Genomic DNA, 17,009 nt, shown 5'->3' with positions numbered 1-17,009 from the left:
TGCTTGAGCCTGAGAAGTTGAGGCTACAGGGAGCTGTGATCTTACCACTGCACTCCAGCCTGGGCAACTGAGTGAGACCCTGTCTCAATCAATCAATCAATCAATCAAGAAATATTAGGAGGAGAATGTGTTGATGTCTCTTTTCTGTCATAAGCTTGGCTCTCTAAGAGCCTTTTCTTCCCAGGAGGACAAGCTGGTGTTTTATGAATCTAGGACTTCTTGCCTGAAGCTTGTAAAGTGCTAGATGGAATGAAAACAGCTACAGTAAGAGCAGGCTCTTAAGCAACCTTGTTACACACAAGGCATTGCTCTAAGTGCTTTGCAGGGGTTGAGATGCACTTGAATAGCTGAGGACAATCTACGGTTGGGGTTTCCAGAGGCTGTTAGGGGAGTGGCCCCCAGCCTTCCTGGTGGAATCCCTGAGCATTAATCACACACATAAGTTTCACTCCACAAACTTGGGTTGTAAAAACATTATGATCTAGCCAGGCGCAGTGGCTCATGCCTATAATCTCAGTACTTTGGAAGGCCAAGGCAGGAGGATTGCTTGAGGAGTTCCCGACCAGCCTGGGCAACATAGCAAGACCCCATCTCTACCAAAGAAAAAAAAATGGCAGGGTGTGTTGGTGTGCACCTGTAGTCCCAGCTACTTGGGAGGCTGAGGCAGGGAGATTGCTTGAGCCCAGAAGTTCAAGGCTGTGGTGAGCTATGATTACACTACTGCACTCCAGCCTGAGCAACAGAACAAGACTCTGTTTTTTTTAAAGCCATAATCCATTATTTTTTTCTAAATTAAATGGAATGTGTTGTGAACCACAATCATTTATTTTGTTTACTTATTTATTTATTTTTGAGATGGAGTCTTGTTCTGGTGTCCAGGCTGGAGTGCAGTGGCGTGATCTCAGCTCACTGCAACCTCTGCCTCCTGGGTTCAAGCAATTCTCCTGTCTCAGCCTCTCGAGTAGCTGGCTGTGCACCACCACACCTAATTTCTGTATTTTTAGTAGAGATGGAGTTTCATCACGTTGTCCAGGCTGGTCTTGAACTCCTGGCCTCAAGCGATCCACCTGCCTCAGCCTCCCAAAGTGCTAGGATTACAGGTGTGAGCCACCGTGCTTGGACCTAGCCACAATTATTTAATACCAGGGCTCCCTGCCGTCGTTCTCCAGAGCTGCGAGAAGGTCTCAGGAGCATATTGGGTCAGGTATGTGTGGAAAGGCCCTCCAGGCTCAAATCCACACTGGGCCTGCTCTGTGCCCTGACTCCAAGCTCCAGGAGCCCTCAAAGGTGGCAGTTCCATTGCTCATGAGCCAAGCTTAGGGACCGGGGCCCTTCCTAGCAGCCAGAAAGAGCCTTATTCTTAGCATTTTTTTTTAATAGAGACAGAGTCTGGCTGTGTTGCTCAGGCCAGAGTGCAGTGGTTCAACCTCATAACTCACTGCAACCTCAAACTCCTGGGCACAAGCCACCCTCCCACCTCAGCCTCCTGAGTAGCTGGGACTGCAAGCATGCACCATCACACCTGGCTAGTTTTTAAATTTTTAAATTTTTAATTTTCTGTAAAGACAGTGTCTTGCTATGTTGCCCAGGCTGGTCTCAAACTCCTGGCCTCAAGCGCTTCTTCTGCCTCAGCCTCCCAAAGTGCTGGGATTACAGGCATGAGCCACCTTGCCTGGCTCTGTTCTTAGTACCAAGGGCCCTCACACCCCCTGTCTTTTCTTGGGACTCTGCCAAGTCCCAGGCTCCTTCTCAGGCTTGGGGATGGTATCCAAATCAGCACATCCACTTCATCTCCCCACCTCTCCCCAAACCCTTCCCTTCGGCATCTAGAGCCATCCTGAAGTTTCTCTTCTTGAGTCTAGTCCTCCTGGGTATGCTTGGGGACTGAAATGCTCAAACTGGCCTCACCTCTTGACACTGTAATTGTTCCTTATCTCCTGTTAAACAGGAACGCTGCTTTGTGTAGTTCAGTGCCTGCTGCCAAGTCAGAGCTGTGACCTCAATGAAAGTGGCCCAGCCACACCAAACCTCAGTTTCCATAACAGTCCTGGGATCCAATGTGGCTTTCACACTACATGTCACTTCACTCTATTATCTCCGACGGAAAACCAACTCAAACTGGCTTAAGCAAAAAGGGTTCTCACTGGGCCATATAACCAAAAAGTGTAAGCATAGGTGTGGCTTCAGGAATGGCTGGATCAAGGCACCCACATGTGGCATCAGGAGTCCCTCTCCTGGCTGTTGGTTTCAGTTTTCTCTGCAGGGGTTACACTCAAGCATTTGTTGCCTCCTCATAGTGGCAAGGTGGCTGCCCAGGACAAGAGGCTTATAGCCAAAGGCTCAGCTACTTAAGGATAAGTTCCATCAGAAGCCCAAGTTGAGGCTGGGCTTGGTGGCTCACACTTGTAATCCTAGCAGTTTGGGTGGCTGAGGTGGGTGGATCACTTGAGGTCAGGAGTTCGAGACCAGCCTGGCCAACACAGTGAAACCATGTCTCTACTAAAAAAAAAAAAAAAAAAAAAAAAAAAACCCATGAAAATTATCTGGGCGTGGTGGCACATGCCTGTAATCCCAGCTACTTGCAAGGCTGAGGCAGAAGAATCACTTGAACCTGGCAGGCGGAAATTGCAGTGAGCTGAGATCACACCACTGCACTCCTGCCTGGGCAACAGAACGAGACTCCGTTGGCAATGACTGGGTCATCTGTTCGGTCCTGAACCAGTCACTGTGTCAGGTAGAAGCATTGTTTGATTGGCCAGGCCTGGGACACATGGCCATCTCCAGACCTAGGAATGGCATCATCTCTACCCAAACCCCATCAGCCAGGAGGTGGGGAGGAGCAAAACTTCAGAAGAAACTCCGGGCCCTGTCATCAAGCAGAGGAGGAAAGGAGGCCACACAGACTGAGACATCAAGTACCCACTGTGCCCTCACCACCAGCTCCCGCCCTGGCCAGTGCACTCCTGGACCATCTCTCCTCCCCGTCTTGTTCACAGTCACCCTCTCACCCCAGCAGAGATCAGGCCAGGGGACTGGTGGCAAGTGAGTGAAGGGTTTCATCAATGGGGGTCCCTACCTTCCAGGCACAGTGTAAGCGGACCCCCCACACACGGGGGCTCTCCTGGGTTACAGTGTCCTCCCAAAATTCACATCCACCTGGAACCTGCAAATATGACCTTATTTGGAAATGGAGTCTTTGTAGATGTTGTCAAGATAAGATGAAGTCATACTGTTTTAGGATGGGCCCCATATATGGTAGGACTGGGGTTCTTATATGAAGAGGGACCCTGGCACACAGATGCATACAGGGAGAGTGCTGTGTGATGATAAAAGCAGAGATTGCAGTGATGCTGCCACCAGCCAAGGAGCCACCATCAACCAGGAGACGGGCATGGATCCGATTCTCCCCGCGAACCTCCAGAAGGAGCCAACCCTGCCAACACCTTTGTTTTGTACTTATGTTCCCCGCAGCTGTGAGACAATACATTCTGTGGCTTTAAGCTTTATGATAATTTGTTACTGTAGCCCTGGGAAAGGAAAACAAGGGTAGACAGATACTGATCAAGTAAGCAAACAAATGTGAAATTGCCCTGTAATAAGTGAGGTGCAGGGTGCCTGTGCTGGGGAAGAATTCTCTGAGACTTGAAGTCAGAGAAGGAGTTAGCTAATGGGGCCCACAGGGGTCTGCACACGCAGCTCACGGCCCAGCTCTCGTTGGCCGAGTGTTTTCGCAGGGATTAGGAACTGAGAATGGTTTTGCAAGAAGAACATCCCAGGCCGAGGGGACGGCATGGGCAAAGACCATGAAGTGGGAGGCGGCCTCTGTGAAACCAACAAGCTTTCAGCCACGTGGGTCTCTCTGATGCGTTGTCTCCACCACAGAGGGCTTTAAAAAGCCCCAAAACTGGACAGGTGTCACTGCCTGTGGCAGTAGCGGCCATTTGGCGCCTGTGGTTTCAACTCCACCCGTTTCACATGTCTATGTTACCAGACTGGCCCCTGAAGGGGATCTGCGTGCCAGGCCCTGACCTGATGGGCTTTGGAGACATCCTCGCCAGTGTCCCCTGACCTACGCCCCGCCCTGTGGAGTGAGGCCTGGTTGCCTAAGCTGGCTGGGCAGGGCTGTTTGCTGCTTCCAACAAACATAGGAGAGAATGTATTGCTGCTTTTTATTGCCAGTGAGAGCTCCGCAAGGCCTGGCCCGAGATGTGGCTGGCGTGAGGGGTCCTGGACCTGCTGTGCTGGGGATGCATCCAGTTCTGTGGCACTTGGTCCAGCGAGGTCTGGAGCCCATTGGGGACGGGGCCTCGGGCTGCAGGGGCGGGGCACCGAGCCGCCTGGGGGTGGGGCCTCAGGCTGTTTGGGGGCGGGACCTCAAGCTGTCTAGGAAAGGGGCCTCGGGCCGGCTGGGGGCGGGGCCTCATGCTTCAGGGGTGGGGCCTCGGGCTGCCTGGGGGTGGGGTCTCAAGCTTCAGGATCGGGGAGCCTCGAGCCGCCTGGGGACCAGGAGACCTGTTGGGGAGGAGGTTCTGGAACTGCTGAGGAGGATCACAGTGCTTTTGCTTCCTCTAGGAGACCAGCTGCACAGGCTGGAACATGCCATCTCTATGCCTGTTTTCCCGTCGATAAATCCAGAGACATTACTCTCAACATTTCTTCCTCTGTAACACAATATTCAAATATGTAACCCCTTGGTAAAGCAGTTGTAAGAATTAAACAAGAGGAATTGTGCTTTCATTCAGCAAATATTTTTTGAGCAGCTACTAGATGCCAGGCACTGTTTTAGACGCAAGTGATACTTCAGGAAACATAGACAGACAGACAGACAAGCCCTCCTGGAACTGGCATTGTAGAACAAGGGTCCACATCCTGTGGCTCACAGGCCAGATCTGGTTGACCATCTATTTTTGCAAGGACGTTAAACTAAGAATGATTTTTGCATTTTGATTTTTATTTTATGAAAAAAAATTGGGGGCTGGGTGCGGTGGCTCACACCTGTAATCCCAGCACTTTGGGAGTCCAAGGTGGGTGGACCACCTGACGTCAGGAGTTCAAGACCGCCCTGGCTAACATGGGGAAACTCTGTCTCTACTAAAAATACAAAAATTAGCTGTCATGGTTGTGAGCACCTGTAATGCCAGCTACTTGGGAGGTTGAGGCAGGAGAATCACTTGAACTCGGGAGGTGGAGGTTGCAGTAAGCCGAGATCGCACCACTGCACTCCAGCCTGGGCAACAAGAGTGAAACTCTGTCTCAAAAATAATAAAATTAAAATAAAATAAAAAAGAGTAGCCTCTGGATCAATAGCTCAGTATCACCTGGACATTTGTTAGAAATCCAGACCTACTGAACCAGAATCTGTATTTTAGCAAGACTCCCAGGTGATCTGTGTGTACGTTAACGTGTGAGATGTTTTTGTAGCAACATGCATGGAACTGGAGGTCATTATCTTAAGTGAAATAAGCCAGATACAGAAAGACAAATATTGCATGTTCTCACTCCCAAGTGGGTGCTAAAAAATGCATACACATGGCTCCACAGAAAGTGGAATAATAAACAATAGAGATTCAGAAGAGTGAATGTGAATTCTGGCGGTTCATCCACCGCTGTGAATCATGAGAAATAGTTTAATGGCTGCCAGGTGAGGTGGCTCACACCTGTAATCTTAGCGCTTTGGGAGGCCGAAGCAGGAGGATCACTTGAGCCCAGGAGTTCAAGACCAGCCTGGGTAACATGGCAAGACCCCATCTCTACAAAAAATGCAAAATATTAGCTGGGCATGGTGGCAAGCACCTGTAGTCCCTGCTACTCAGGAAGCTGACATGGGAGGATCATTTGAGCCTGGGAGATAGAGACTGCAGTGAGCCATGATTGCAGCACTGTACTTCATCCTAGGTGACAAAATGAGAACCTGTTTAAAAAAACAAAAATAGGCTGGGTGCGGTGGCCCACGCCTGTAATCCCAGCACTTTGGGAGGCTGAGGCAGGCGGATCACCTGAGGTCAGGAGTTTGAGACCAGCCTGGCCAACATGGTGAAACCCCGTCTCTATTAAAAGTACAAAAATTAGCTGGGCATGGTGGCGGGCACCTGTAATCCCAGCTACACAGGAGGCTGAGGCAGGAGAATAGCTTGAACCTGGGAGGTGGAGGTTGCAGTCAGCCGAGATTGAGCCTGCACTCCAGCCTACTCACAGAGCGAGACTCTGTCTCAAAAAAACACAGCAGCAACAACAACAAAAAGAAATCACTGAATGGGTACAACATATGTTATCGGGATGATGGAGATCCTAAAAGCCCTGACCTGACTGTTACACAATCTATGCAGGTAATGAAATTGTATTTGTACCCCATAAATTTATGTAAATAAAAAATTTTAAAAAGTGTGAGATGTGCAGTTCTAAAATGATGCAGAATGCTCAGCACAGGGCCTGACACTTAGCAAGAGCTCCATGAATATTAGCTAATGTGGTGGATGGACTCATGGTCCCCCAAAGAGGTCCACATCTGAATCCCCAGAACCTGTGAAAGTGCTAATTTACATGGTAAAAGAGGCTGTGCAGGTGTGATCAAATTAAGGCTCCTGAGATGAAGGAATTCACCTGGATTATCCCCGAGGGGCCCAATGATGCAATCACAAGGGTCTTTTGTTTGTTTGTTTGTTTGTTTTTCGAGATAGACTCTCACTCTGTTGCCCAGGGTAGAGTGCAGGCTTGATCTCAGCTCACTGCAACCTCTGCCTCCTGGGTTCAAGTGATTCTCCTGCCTCAGCCTCCCGAGTACCTGGAATTATAGGCATGCACCGCCATGCCCAGCCACTTTTTGTACTTTTAGTAGAGATGGGGGTTTCACCATGTTGCCCAGGCTGGTCTCGAACTCCTGACCTCAGGTGGCTTGGCCTCTCAAAGTGCTGGGATTACAGGCATGAGTCACCACACCTGGCCCACAATGGTCCTTATAAGAGGCGGTGGGCAGGACAAGAAGAAACGTGAGATGTGAGGCTGGAAGCAGAGGGTGGAATGCGTGCTTTGAAGGTGGAGGCACCTGCTTTGTAGGGGGCCTGTAGAATCGGGAAAAGACAAGGACTCAGATTTTCCCTCAGAAAGCCCTGAAGGAACCAAGCTCTGCCAACACCTTGATTTTAGACGTTGGACCTCCGGAACGGTAAGAGAATAAATGTATCTTATTTTAAGTCACTAAGTTCGTGGAAGCTTGTTAGAGCAACAATACAGAATGAATATAGCTGCCATTCTTATTGTTATCCTGTTTGTCGTAGGCTGGCTCTGCCATCTTCCCATTCAGTTGTTTAGGAAAGTTATTGAGTCTCTCTGAACTTGAGTTTTCTGCCCTGTAAAATGGAGACAAGTTTTCCTACTTCTGGTCAAATGAGATAATGCACGTAAAGTGACTCCAGCTGTCCTGATTGTTGTTGCTCTTGTTTAAGTAAAGGCAGTGGCCATGGCTGGCTCTGTGTGACCTTGGGCAAGTTATGAGACTTCTCGGAACTTTAGTTTCCCCGCCTACAAAATGGGGGTCATGACAGCATCCACCTCCCGAGGCTGTTGTGAAGCTGGAAGGAGACCCTAAGCATAATTTCTGGGCCCATGCCTCGCCTGAGGAGGACGCAGGTGTAATTCTGGCTGAATTGGAGAATGTGATCTCTCAACTGGGTGGGCTCTTCTAAGCTGTCCTGACTCGGGTCCTCTGTGCTGGATCACAGCCTCAGCCCGGCTGGCAGGGGAGTAGATCATTCCTATTCCCTTTACCTCCCCATCTCTTCCCAAGTGGACACCACAACCCCATTGCTTTTTTTAGAGACGGAGTCTCCCTCTCTCACCCAGGCTGGAGTGCAGTGGTATGATCTCGGTTCACTGCAACCTCCGCCTCCCGGGTCTAAGTGATTCTCCTGCCTCTGAGTAGCTGGGATTACAGGTGCACGCCACCACTGCCGGCTAATTTTTGTATTTTTAGTAGAGATGGGCTTTCACCATGTTGGCCAGGCTGGTCTCAAACTCCTGACCTCAAGTGATATGCCCGCCTCAACCTCTAAGTGCTGGGATTACAGGCGTGAACCACCGCGCCTGGCCCCCATTACCTTTTGTTGTGACTGCAGCAGACTCACTGGGGGGCTTCTGTCCCCAGAGGGTGGGGAGCTCAAGTTAGTTCATTGAGGAGGGGCAGGGGCCACTGGGCTGGGGCGGGGCCTGGACATCCCAACACGAGGGTCCTTCCTGTGCTGAGGTTCCGGACTGAGGCGGGAGTCAGTCTGAGGCCTGGCCGTGGGGCTTGGCATCTATCCAGGCTGGAGTTTGCAGGATTTGTGCTGTGGTGCTGGACTTGGCTCCCTCGGAGTGTGTGTCTCACTGGATTGGATCTGTCTGTGTCTTGGGGGTGTTCTTTAAAGGGAAGAACCTGACAGACTTCACACTGCGGTGCTGTGTGCAGGGCCTGGAACACAGAAAATATCTGTTGGACCAGTGAATGGATAACCCAAGGCACTGAATGTCCCCAGTGCAAACAAGAAGGGAGTTTGTGTCAGTGGGGAGTCTCCCAGGCCCCAGTAAAGGCTGGTTGACCAAGTCCTAAGTTCTGAGTGTTGCTGAAGTGGCCTTGCTGCTCTGAAAACAACTGTGTGCATCTCAGCCTCGCGTCTCCCGGAGGAGGGCCTCTCACTTCCTAGGAGACCAGGACTGCAGCCTCAGAGAGGTTTGAGGGTGCACCCAGGGCTACACACTTAGAGTGAGTTTGGGGCATGAGGCAAGGATTTGTGGGGTGGCTGCCCGGCTAAGCACCTGGACACTGTTCTGTAGGAAAAGAGAGCCGTTAAAGAATTTGTTTCTACCTCTTTTTCTTCTTGGTTTTGTTACTTTCCCCCAACATTTTATTATGAAAATTTTGAAACAGCAACATCAACTCACTAACATTTTACTAAATTTGAGTGATCACACATCCATCCCTCTATCCTTCCATCCATCGAAATTTTGGGTGCATTGTCTCTTTACTTTTACTTTTTCTTTTCTTTCTTTTTTTTTTTCTTTTTGAGACAGAGTCTCACTCTGTCGTCCAGGCTGGAGTGCAGTGGCACAGTCTCGGCTCACTGCAACCTCCACCTCCTGGGTTCAAGCGATCCTCCCACCTCGGCCTCCCCAGTAGCTGAGACTACAGGTGCCCATGACCACCATGCCTGGCTCATTTTTGTATCTTTTAGTAGAGAGGGGGTTTTGCCATGTTGGCCAGGCTGGTCTCAAACTCCTGACCTCAGGTGATCCGCCCACCTTGGCCTCCCAAAGTGCTGGGATTATAGGCGTGAGCCACCACTCCTGGCCCACCCGTTATTTTTTTATCCAAGCACCCTGTTCTTATCCTTCATAGGATGATTACAATTAGATACACACTATTTGTTTCCTTTTGGGTGGGGCTAGGTCTGTCTTGTTCCCTCCTGTGTTCCCCAGTCTGGCACAGGTTGCATGTTCTGTAAGTATCTGCTGAACGAACAGATGAATGAGGGAGACGTTACTGGTCTTTGCTCCTCCAATGCTGCCCCCCACCCCCCATGTCATGTCTCTACATGTCTGATTTCCTGAGAGAGGCTTACGTGCCTGGCATGGTACTGAGCCTTCTATGAAGCAGCCCTCTGAGGGAGAGATCCCTAGGTCATACATTCACAGATGCGGCAGCTGAGGCTCAGAGAAGTGAAGTGACAGGCCCCGGGTCACACAGCATCGAGGGGGCAAGTCAGGATATGATTGCAGTTGCTCTGACCCCGGGCCCATGCCCTGAGTCTGTGCACAACCAGACTCAGAGATCCCGAAGTGGGTCCCCATCATGTCCCGGCTCTCCCCACTTCAGAAGCAGGACGTTGAAAATTTCAAGGGGCCCCAGATACCCCACCTGGATGGCGTCCTGGCTCAGGGCAGACCTGTCTCCCAGGCTCCGCCTTATGTTCTGCTCTTTCTCATTGCCTCCCAAATTAGTTCCATGTTCAGCCCGGGGCCTGCGCATTCCACTTGTTTTCTGTAACCGGAGCTCCCCCAGTGCTTGGCACCAAGCTCAGTGACTTGGTGTCAGCTCAGGTTCCTGATTTCCTTGGACAATTTCAAATGATTTCACTGGCAGAGAAAAGCCCAGCCCGGGGTCAGTGAGCAGATCACTCCCCTTTCATGTAATCAGGTAGAAAAGGATCACAGATGATGAGCATTGCCTCCCAAGACACACAGGCTGTAGGAACAGACCTCCTTTTCTACTTTCACCCTGGAAACCACCTTGCAGGATGGGCCTTGTGATCCCCACTTCACCGATGGGGAAGCGAGGGCTCAGAGAGGTTGGGTGCTTTGCTGAGAGTTGCACAGCAAATGAGTGGCAGGGCAGGATCTGTCCCCTAGTCTTCTGGCCCCAACATACAACCTCTTCCTCCTAGATTCCTTTCTGGCTCCAGGCTGCAGCAGGAACCTGGCCCTGGGGACTCAGAATGGCGACAACCCACACCTTGCCCACAAAGACCTCAAAGTCAAGCAGAAAAAGACTAGATTGAGCACAAACAGTGATCAAAGCAGCACCCGCCAACGTGAGACAATATGTATTTTTAGACAGTGAGTCCGTCCTGATGATTCACAGGCCTGGCTAGGCTTGCAGGGCAGCCCCAGGACACCAAGGGCAGGGTAGGAGATGAGCTACCCGGGGGCCAGGAGACCAGAAGGGGGTCCAGGGCTGTGCCTCCTTATTGTCCATTGTGTTGTGAAGGGCTGGAGGGGGGGTGGACGCCCTCCCACTTGATCGGAAGATGCATTTCTGAGTAAGTGCTTAACTAGCTCACGGTCACAGAATTAGGATGTGATACAAGCAGCCTCCCATCACTTCATAAGCATCTGCTCTGGACTGGGCACTGTGACGGGTGCTTGGGAGATGGCAGAGCATGAAACTGACAAAGTTCTAACCTCATGCAACTGATCTTCCAGAACAGGTGTGGGCACACTTTCTCCATAAAGGGCCACATAGTAAATATTTTAAGCCTCGTGGGCCATGAGAGCTCTTAAGGCTGCAGTTGTAGCTGGAAGGCAGCCATATGCAATACGTAAATGAGGGGGTATGGCTGTGTGGCAATAAAACTTTATTTACAAAATCAGGCCAGGCACGGTGGCTCACGCCTGTAATCCCAGCACTTTGGGAGGCCGAGGTGGGTGGATCACGAGATCAGGAGATCAAGACCATCCTGGCTAACACGGTGAAACCCCATCTCTACTAAAAATACAAATAATTAGCCAGGCGTGGTGGCGGGCACCTGTAGTCCCAGCTACTTGGGAGGCTGAGGCAGGAGAATGGCGTGAACCCAGGAGGCGGAGCTCGCAGTGAGTGGAGACTGTGCCACTGCATTCCAGCCTGGGTGACAGAGCGAGACTCTGTCTCAAAAAAAAAAAAAAATCAAGGAGCAGCTAGATTTGGCCTGTGAGCTATAATTTGCTGACCCCTCTTCTAGAAGATGCCTTCATCCACACCCGGGTTCCCCTCATTTGCCCTCTGCTGTGTGACTTGGGGACCCCGATGGCCCTACGGACTGTGGCCTCCAAGGCAATGTGCTGGTTCTGCAGGTGAAACGGCGACAGTGCTCTGTGTTCCCTGAAGATGTGCTTGCATTTGGCCTCACAAGCCCCCACATGTAGCTCTTTCTGAGTCATGTTGTATTGTGACCTTTTGGGCACCAGCATCCATGTGTCACTTGGTTCAACCTAGTGCTTGGTCCATAGTGGGTGATGGATGAATGTTTGTAGCATCTGCAGACTGAACAGACCCAAGGCTATGCCTAGTCCTGTGTATCTTCACTAAAGTGAGAAACTGGCAATAGAGGGGGGGTTGTGACAGAGGCCAGGGCCCCCTCTGGTCTTCCTCCTCGTTCTCCAGGGGTCCGGGTACTGCACTGTCTTACCCCCACCCCGTGCTCACAGCACAGTCCAGGAGGAAGGTGCAGGGCAATGGGGAGGGCCTGGCTCATTGTGGGCACTAGTGCTGAGCCCCGGCTTCCTGATCTGTGAAATGGACGGGGGGATGAGGCTCACGTCTCTCACAGAGTTTGCTCATGGGCTCAGGTAAATCCCTGTGCCTGCTCAACCACCAAAATTCAAGATGAACTGTCTCAGGTGTGCCTCTCGGCTCTTCTAAGAGGTGGAGTTAGGCTGGGCATGGTGGCTCATGCCTGTAATCCCAGCACTTTGGGAGGCCAAGGAGGGCAGATCACAAGGTCAGAAGATCGAGACCATCCTGACTAACACAGTGAAACCCCGTCTCTACTAAAAATACAAAAAAATTAGCCGGGTGTGGTGGCAGGCGCCTGTAGTCCCAGGTACTTGGGGAGGCTGAGGCAGGAGAATGGCGTGAACCCGGGAGGTGGAGCTTACAGTGAGCCGAGATCATGCCACTGCACTCCAGACTGGGCAACAGAGCAAGACTCTGTCTCAAAAAAAAAAAAGAAAAGAAAAATAATTAAACACATACGTGTCCATAGGCAACAGCACTAACGCATGCCTGAACAAACCCTCTCTAACACATGTGTTTTCTCTGTAACGTAGTCACTCCTGCCTTGCTCTCACTGCACACGGGTGTCATTCTAAACACCGACATGACTGCAGAAAGCACAAAAATGGGACAAATTTGGCACTAAGTAGACCATGAAAAGGATACTTGTTTGCGATGTGAGAGCTGAGATCAGAAGGCAGTGTGAGATCTTCTGAAACCTCAGCTGGGAACACGCCCCTCAGACAGTGGAAAGTTTTTGCCATTTGCACATGTCTGTGAATGACCTTGAAAGCACCTCGAGTGTTGATTTTTGAGGTTACAAATATATTCTTATAAGTAGGTGAACTTGCAAATACAGAATCCACAAATAATGGGGATTGAGTCTGTGTCTGTAAAAATTTGTGCTCAGTCATTAGCTGAAAGCAGGCTGTGGAAAGGTGATTTGGACTTTTTCTACATATAAGAAAAATCTTTTTTTTTTTTTTGATGGAGTTTTGTTCTTGTCGTCCAGGCTAGAGTGCAATGGCGCAGTCCTGGCTCACTGCAACCTCTGCATCCCAGATTCAAGCAATTCTTCTGCCTCACCCTCCCAAGTAGCTGGGATTACAGGCACCTGCCACCATGCCTGGCTAATTTTTTTTGTATTTTTAGTAGAGACAGGATTTTACCATGTTGGCCAGGCTCGTCTCTAACTCCTGGCCTCAGGTGATCTGCCGGCCTCGGCCTCCTAAAGTGCTGGGATTACAGGCGTGAGCCACTGTGCCGGCCCAGATAAGAAAACTCTAAGGCCAGGTGCAGTGGCTCACGCCTGTAATTCCAGCACTTTGGGATGCTGAGGCGGTTGGATCACGAGGTCAGGAGATCGAGACCATCCTGGCTAACACGGTGAAACCCCATCTCTACTAAAAAAAATACAAAAAATTAGCCGGACGTGGTGGAGGGTGCCTGTAGTCCCAGCTACTTGGGAGGCTGATGCAGGAGAATGGCATGAACCTGGGAGGCAGAGCTTGCAGTGAGGTGAGATCGCGCCACTGCCCTCCATCCTGGGTGACAGAGTGAGACTCCATCTCAGAAAAAAAAAAAAGAAAAGAAAAATCTATGCCACTTTTGAGAACTTGCTTTGTGCCTGTCTGAGCTAAGCTCTTCAAGGCCTTATCTCACTTAATCCTCACAAGGGTCCTGTGAGTTTGGTACTGTTTTTATCCCTGCATTACAGATAAAACACAGAAAGGTTAAGTAACCTGCCTATCATCACACAGCCAGCACATAAAACTTGAAACCGGGCAACCAGACACCACACACACAACACCCCTGGTACGGGCCTGGCATAGAGTGTTGTTAATAGGCTGGTGTATTTTGAGCAGTGATTGGACCCAGGCCTGTGTGGATTCTAAGCCCACCACACTGTGGAATATGACTGTGGGGAGAGTTTTTGTTTTGTTTCATTTTTTTTTTTTTTTTTTGATAGTCTCTATCACCCAGGCTGAACTGCTGAGGCATGATCTAGCTCACTGCAGCCTTGAACATGTAGGCTCAAGCAATCCTCCCATCTCAGCCTCCCAGGTAACTGGGACTATAGACATGTATCACCATGCCCAGCTAGTTTTTGCTTGTTTGTTTGTTTTCTGTGGTTTTGTTTTGTTTTTAAGATGGAGTCTCACTCTGTCACCCAGGCTGGAGTACAGTGACGCAATCTCGGCCCATTGCAACCTCTGTCTCCTGGGTTCAAACGATTCTCCTGCCTCAGCCTCCCAAGTAGCTGGGACTACAGGTGCCTACCACCACGCTCAGCTAATTTTTGTATTTTTAATGGAGATGGGGTTTCACCATGTCAGCCGGGCTGGTCTTGAACGGCTGACCTCAAATGATCTGCTTGCCACGGCCTCCTGAAGTGCTGGGATTATAGGTGTGAGCCACTGCACCTGGCTCCCAGCTAGTTTTTAAATTGTTTTGTAGAGATGGGGTCTTGCTATGTTGCCCAGGCTGGTCTTAAAATCCTGGCCTCAAGCCATCATCCCGAGACTACAGGCATGAGCCACTGCACCCAGCACATACATTTATTAGTGTGCATGGTGGACACTCCATAAAGAGTGGTTTTAGCCTGGCCAACCGGCTGTAGGATGTTGGAGATCAAAGAGACTTCAGATTTCATCTGTCAGCCCAAAAGAGAAGGAGACTTCTTTATTTTTCTGAGACACGGTTTTACTCTGTTGCCCAGGCTGGAGTGTAGTGGCACAATCTCAGCTCACTGCAACCTCCACCTCCTGGGTTCAAGTGATTCTTGTGCCTCAGCCTCTTGAGTAGCTGGGATTACAGGTCCCCACCACCATGCCCAGCTAATTTTTGTATTTTTAGTAGAGGTGGGGTTTCACCATGTTGGCCAGGCTGGTTTCCAACTCCTGACCTCAAGTGATCTGCCCACCTTGGCCTCCCAAAGTTCTGGGATTACAGGTGTGAGGCACTGCACCTGGCCAAGAAGGAGACTTCTTTAGATCATTCACTTGTTCATTTATTCAGTTAATCTGTGATCTGAGTACCTTCTGTGTGCCAGATCCAAGACTAGGGACATGGAGGAGAATGTACAAGCAGGTCCTGCCCTCAAGGGGCTCCTAGTCCATGGGAGACAAACACCGAACAACCACAGGTCCACATAAAGACCAGATTGCAGCTGTGATGAGTGCTACCAAGAAGGGAGGAAGCACATGTGCCCAGCTCCCAGGGGCCATGTCATGAGGGTTCTGGCCCCATTGCGGCAATCCCTTTCCCTTTCCTGGACATTAGTATCTCAGCTTCTCTTGTAGTTAGAAGTGGTTGGCCTGGTGCGGTGGCTCAGGCCTGTAATTCCAGCACTTTGGGAGGCTGAGGCGGGTGGATCATGAGGTCAGGAGATCAAGACCATCCTGACTACCACAGTGAAACCCCGTCTGTACTAAAAATACAAAAAATTAGCCGGGTGTGGTGGCAGGCACCTGTAGTCCCAGCTATTCAGGAGGCTGAGGTAGGAGAATGGCATGAACCCAGGAGGCAGAGCTTGCAGTGAGCTGAGATTGCACCACTGCACTCCAGCCTGGGCACCAGAGCGAGAGTCCATCTCAAAAAAAAAAAAAAAGTGGCCATGTGGGCTGGGCATCGAGGCTCACGCCTGTAATTCCAGTGCTTTGGGAGGCCGAGGTGGACAGAGCATTTGAGGTCAGGAGTTTCAGACCAGCCTGAGCAACATGGTGAGACCCTGTCTCTACCAAAAAAAAAAAAAAAAAAAAAAATTAGCCGGGTGTGGTGACACATGCCTGTAATCCCAACTACTCAGGAGGCTGAGGAGAATTGCTTGAACTTGGGAGGCAGAGGTTGGAGTAAGCTGAGATCGTGCCACTGTACTCCAGCCTGGGTGACCCTGTCTCAAAAGAGAAGTGGCCGTGTGATCAAGCTCTGGCCAATGCAAGGGATAGACACTTCTTCTGTCTCTTTTTGTCTTGAACTAGGATGTGACAGCACACAGGCTGGAGATGGAAAGCAAACACACAAGGGTGGCAGACTGAGAAGACAGGAGGAACCTGGATGCTTTTTCAAAAAATTTATTTTTGTGGAGACAGGATCTTGCTATGTTGCCCAGGGTGGTCTTGAACTCCTGGGCTTAAGAGAGCCTCTCACCTTGGCTTCACAAGGTGTTGGGATTACAGGTGTGAGCCACTGCACAGCCAGAACTTGGATCCTTGATGCCAAAGAGCCGCAGTGCTAACCTCCAACCTTGTCAAATATGGCCACTGTCTGCAGCTTTAAGTCACTGCCAGGTGGATTTCCTGTGACTTGTGGCTGAAGGCACTCCTGACTCAGCCACCCTGAGGACCAGCTGTTGAGGTTGGGGCCTGTACCATGGGGAATTCACTGGGGCCCAGAATGGGATCCCACAGCCTCTGACTCCTCATTCAGAATTTGCTCTGCTCTGCCTATTGGTTCCCGAAGCTTGGGCCTTGGTTAAGCTGGGTTCTGCTCCCGTATGTAAGCACTGCTGCCTTGCCCCTCAGGTATGGGGATTCCAAACCGCAGTCCCTCCCCAGGCTCCTGCACCACCATGTCCTCACCATAGGTGCTGCGTGCTCTCCTTTCAGCTGACCCCCCGGCCCCATTCCTCTTACAGTAAACTTGTTTACAAAGGAGGCTTTTCATCACCATCAGTGACAAGCCAGGATAACTTGCCATAAAATGAGGCCATTGTTCCATTTTCCCCTCTCTGAAATGGGGGTTATAATATTTTGCTGTGTTTGGTGTATGAAAATGCTTAGAACAATGTATAGCTTATAGTAAATGCTCAATAAAGGTTTGTTGTCACTGTTACCCCTGAATAAGAAGGTCCTTGTAAATACAAACAAATACACACATATAAACAAATACTTATGGTGGACCATATGAAATCATCATCTGACCGTTTTCAAGCTATAATCACAGCAATTGTATTTGGTTTAACTATGTATATGTATATATAAAGTATAATAGCTGAGTTCAGTGG

The 17,009-nt window shown here is 50.2% G+C and overlaps 1 long non-coding RNA gene across 1 annotated transcript; it reads left to right on the top strand.

The window, feature by feature from the left end:
• Positions 1-4,156: 4,156 nt before the first annotated feature.
• LOC134760251 (uncharacterized) lies at positions 4,157-6,042 on the top strand. The gene is made up of 2 exons (XR_010137374.1): positions 4,157-4,281; positions 4,573-6,042. It is a non-coding gene; the product is annotated as an uncharacterized LOC134760251 (long non-coding RNA).
• The last annotated feature ends 10,967 nt before the right edge of the window (positions 6,043-17,009 follow it).

This window comes from Pongo abelii, chromosome 16 (assembly GCF_028885655.2).
Source record: "Pongo abelii isolate AG06213 chromosome 16, NHGRI_mPonAbe1-v2.0_pri, whole genome shotgun sequence".
Lineage (NCBI taxonomy): Eukaryota > Metazoa > Chordata > Mammalia > Primates > Hominidae > Pongo > Pongo abelii.
Note: the sequence above shows the minus strand (reverse complement) of the source record. Positions and strands in the feature narration are given on the sequence as shown.